This window comes from Halyomorpha halys, unplaced genomic scaffold (assembly GCF_000696795.3).
Source record: "Halyomorpha halys isolate HHAL.00 unplaced genomic scaffold, Hhal_1.1 Scaffold419.1, whole genome shotgun sequence".
In the NCBI taxonomy this organism is placed as follows: domain Eukaryota; kingdom Metazoa; phylum Arthropoda; class Insecta; order Hemiptera; family Pentatomidae; genus Halyomorpha; species Halyomorpha halys.
In genome coordinates, this window is record NW_027114485.1 from 286659 (window position 1) to 291496 (window position 4838).

Consider the following 4838-nt stretch of genomic DNA (forward strand, 5'->3'; position numbering starts at 1 on the left):
CATAATTTAATCTACTGAATTTATTTAAAAAAATAAATATATCCAATAAAAAAACGACGAGGTTCTAATTTTTTCTTCTCAGATATAATAAAAATATCATGTTAGTATGATTTAGTGACAGAGGATTGAGAAGAAACACTGAAATCCCGGAGGAAGAGATAAGAGGGAAATTCACCGTTGTTCATCATCGTTTTACTGCAAACTGTAATGAAAACTAATTAGTTTGTTATAATAAAGAGTCACAAAATTTTAAGCATTTGATTTTTAAATATTAAAAATCATAAGAAAGCCTTATTTACAGATTTACAGTAACAAAATCATCATATTACAAGATTACAGAAGCCCATCCTTATAATCAAATAATGTTGTATAACAAGTAAATAAAGTTGTGTTTAATTCATACATTTTCCAAAATATTCAGTGTTCAAAGTATAAAAAATAAACAAAAATAAATATATGGACAATATTAGCTAAGCAAAACACATTTTTCTTTTATGAATTTTGTGTTTAAAAAAGTATTTGTTGTCGTTGTTTTAGTAACTAATTTTTGAAAACATTGTTGGCATAATAATGCATTTTATATGATTTTCCCCTAAAACATTTAAACGCAGGATCCTAGCAAAGACGTTATTCTATATAAATTTAAAGAACATTAACTTACAAATGTAATGAATACCTGATAATTAGGTCAAATAGTAAGATCGTAAACCACCTGCTCTAGTTGGCTAGTCTAGAGTTCTAGGAGTTGGTGGTCTATGACCATACCACCTCACGATTTATTAAGTTAGACCTTACAGTAAAAGAGCCGAAGAGGAGAACAAAGGCAGTTATCTCACCCCAATTTTTGATTACTTTAATGAAAACTATATATAATTACTAGTCAAAATTGATGAGTCTGCCAAGTATAGGACGGGAGAATGAAAAATGGCGGCTGTTTCAAAACGATAAAATTTCTTTCGGAGCTCTATATCTTAAAATGTAGGAACAACACAAGAAAACCTAAGAGAACGTCATTTAAAGCAGAGTAAATTTGCAAAAATATGAGCCCTAATAGAGTTATATATGTTAAATATTTTTAGAGGTATAACTTTTTAAAAAGCAACGTTTCAGAAAAATGTTGTATGGGAATGTTCTATTGAAAAATTTATATCTCAAAAACCATTTGACGTACAGATGTCTATTATATAGCACTCAAATTAAAGCTAGTTTAATGAGCTATAAAGTAGTTTATAATGTCTATTTTCGTAGGAGAAATAGTTTACATGAAATTTGCTAAAATAAATTGATTTATAGTTGTTCCAACAAATTTTCATTTCTCAAATTTATATTCATATGTGAATATCATAAAAACTACTACCGCCACGAAGATAAGTGTCATAAACTACTTTATAGAAAGTTAAATTTTCTTTATTTTGAGTGTTGGCAGACATATGTGCGTCTTATGGTTTTAGAGATATATTTTTTAAAAAATCCAACATTTTATACCAACAACTAGAAATTAACATTTTGTGAGTTTGTCAAATATCATAAAAACTACTACTCCTACAAATAAAAGCATGATTATCTTTTTTATAGTGAATTTAACTAGCTTTAATTTGAACGCTGGTTGACATCTGTACGTCCAATGGTTTCTGAAATCAAACTTTTCATAAATCAAACTTATTGTTCGGACAATACTATAACATAAAACTATAACAATTTTTAATCAGTTAATTATAATTTAATAGAACAAATAATGAAATTTGTTTTGGAATTTATTTTAAATTTCATCCACAGGACTAAATCATTGTTATTAAAAAAAAAAAAATACTGCCAAAAATAATAAATCAAATGGCTGAATTTTATGTAAATTCTAATAACTTTTGTTTACATAAAACATATAGAAAACTTGTAAAATTGTTTTAATTTCATCGATTATGTTTTCTCATCACTGCAATTACATTGAAATTGTTGTTGACAGACCAGTTTGTGGGAAAGAAGGCATGACCCCCTCCAAAACGTCATATGCCAAGCCCTTAATGAAGTATTTTGAATGCACATGAGAAGATGGTTGGTAGTACGGTCAGAGAATATCACAAATAAGTTTAAAACAACTAATTTAATAATAATAATCATTTCTAGCCTTCTAGCCTAAGGCTTTGACTTGAATGTTCTGATGAAGGCTAGAAATTATGGCCGAAACGTTGGCTCCAATAAATAAGTTTTTTTTTACTTATTTGTAATATTCTCTGACAAAATATACTCTCAGAATGTTAATTTCTAGTTGTTCAGATAAAATGTTGGATTTTTGAAAAAATATATTCTAGATCTATAAGACGCACATATGTCTTCCAGCACTCTAAATAAAGGAAATTTAACTTACTATAAAGTAGTTTATGACACTTACCTTCGTATGAGTAGTGGTTTTTATGATATTCACATATGAATATAAATTTGGCAAATGAAAATTTGTCCGAACAACTATAAATCAATTTAATTTAGCAAATATCATGAAAACTACTATTCTTACAAAGGTAAAGATCATATACTTATTTATAGTCCATTAAACGAGCTTTAGTTTGAGTGCTAATAGACATCTGTACGCCTTATAGTTCCTCAGATATAAATTTCTCAAAATAAATTAACTAACTACTAATATTTCAGTACATTTTAAGAAATTTTGCTTTTTAAAAAGCTATAACTATTGGACGTAAATAGCTCTTTTAGGGCTAATATTTCAGCCAATTTACTCTTCTTTAAATAATGTCTTCTTAGATTTTCTAGTATTATTAGTTTTTAAGATATAGAGCTCCGAATGAAAAATTAATGCTTTTTTAAGGTTTTGAAACATCCGTCATTTTTTATTCCCCATACCTATACTTGGCAGACTCATTAATTTTGACTAGTAATTATACATAGTTTTTATTGAAGTAATCAAAAATTGGGGTGAGATAACTGGCTTTTTTCCCCCGGCTCTTGTACTATTAATATGTCGTCCAATGGGAGTGTAAAGATGCGAAAAGTTAGATCTCTAGTCCATTGGGAACGGAAAGCTCCGAATTGTGAAGCAATGAATTCGTGCGAACGCCGTTCGTGCGAAAACCTGTGAATGCCTATCGTCCATTGCCTTGGTATTCATCTGGATTCGTAGAACGAAAAAGCAAAAAATTCTAAAAAAAAAACCACTCCAAAGAGCTATCTCGTCTACTACGAATCCTGATGAATACTGAGGCACTGGTCGATAGACATTTTCTCTCTTTCGTACGAACTCTGTTCTTGCTGATTTGTTGCTTCGCAATTCCCACCTTTCTGTTCCCAGTGGACGAGAGGCCTAAAGGTACTCATACCCTATATATGTTACAGCATAACTTTAAGGATACTTATGAGAGTTTTAGGACAGCTAGAAATGCGTTTCCATGTTGATTGTTATAGAAAAAAACTTTTAAGTATGTTTTCATATGTTTAGGTGATTCACATTTTGGTGTCACTTTTTACTTTCTTTTCTTGATGAATAAAGTATGCGTTTTCTAATTTTTTAAAGTAATGTCTGTATGTCCTTTCCGAACTCTCCCTTGAATAGAACATCATAGATATCGACAGAACTTCTGAAATTTCAAATTTTAAATTCAATTTAAGAAAAATTGTAAAAATGAGGAACTGAGGTAGACTATGGACAGCCAAAAAATGTACTATAAAATAGCTATTTTGTGTAACAAATATTTATTCAGACGACATTATTCATCAAAAAGCCATAATTAGCCATTAATCATTTATATTAAAAGTTATTTTCGATATTAATATTAGTTTCATAATTTTGCAAGTCGTAATTTATCATCATTCACAAACGTTCAGAATAACTAGCATCCATCATACTGTTGCCACAGTATGTTGATATACACATAAAAGACTTGATAGGCTTTTAGGTATCATCACTTTTTTAAAATTTACAATTGTTATATAAATTAAATGAGTCATTGAGAAAAAGTTCACATTATTTGAACTTACGCCAACTATAATTAAAATAATAGTCATATCAAATCATATAGATCCTTGGCAAGATGACAACATATTTTTAAGGAACAACACACATTATCACATTGCTATAGTACAAAACGTACCATTCATTTCAGCCACTCCCTTATCGCCATCTTAATCCCTCACTTTATAAGAAATGAGGGACTGAGATTTTGGATATGATTCATATTGTCAGCTTATATACATCCTTTCTTATTTGTATATATTTAATTTGTTATTTTTTAATTTTTTTCTAGGAGGTCAGAAAAAAAAAAAAAAAAAAAAAAAAAAGATTTTGGATATTCATCTAGAAACAGGACTGTGGGATTGAAAAAGATGTTCTTTTAGGTACAATTAGGAATAATCAATTGCTAGAAGAAAAATACAAATTAGCATGATTTATATTCAAACTTAACTGAATTTCTGGGTGGTGAGGGACTGAGATCACCAAAAACAGGACAACAGAATTCCATACTCACTTCACAAGTACGGACAAACTGAAAAGGAGGGATATGAGGTAGCATTACCAACCTTGTTTTTTTGGTGTGATATGTTAGGCTATAGCAAGGCGCCAATTTCAAAAATAAGGTGAGGGACTCAGACCAAACCTGTGGGACAGCCGTGTTAATGATTGTATTTTAGTTGCTAAAATGGTTTCTCAGGTGGTGATGGGTGTTTATAAAATTAGAGTCTTTTACAGACCGAGAAACCATAGGTGTTACATCGTAGATACTACTTGAATTAATTGAAGCATCCCAAAGCTGACAATTAACATATTAACATATAACAAGTATAGGTAGGGGGAATAAAAAATGGCGGCTGTTTCAAAGCGATTAAAAAAAAAA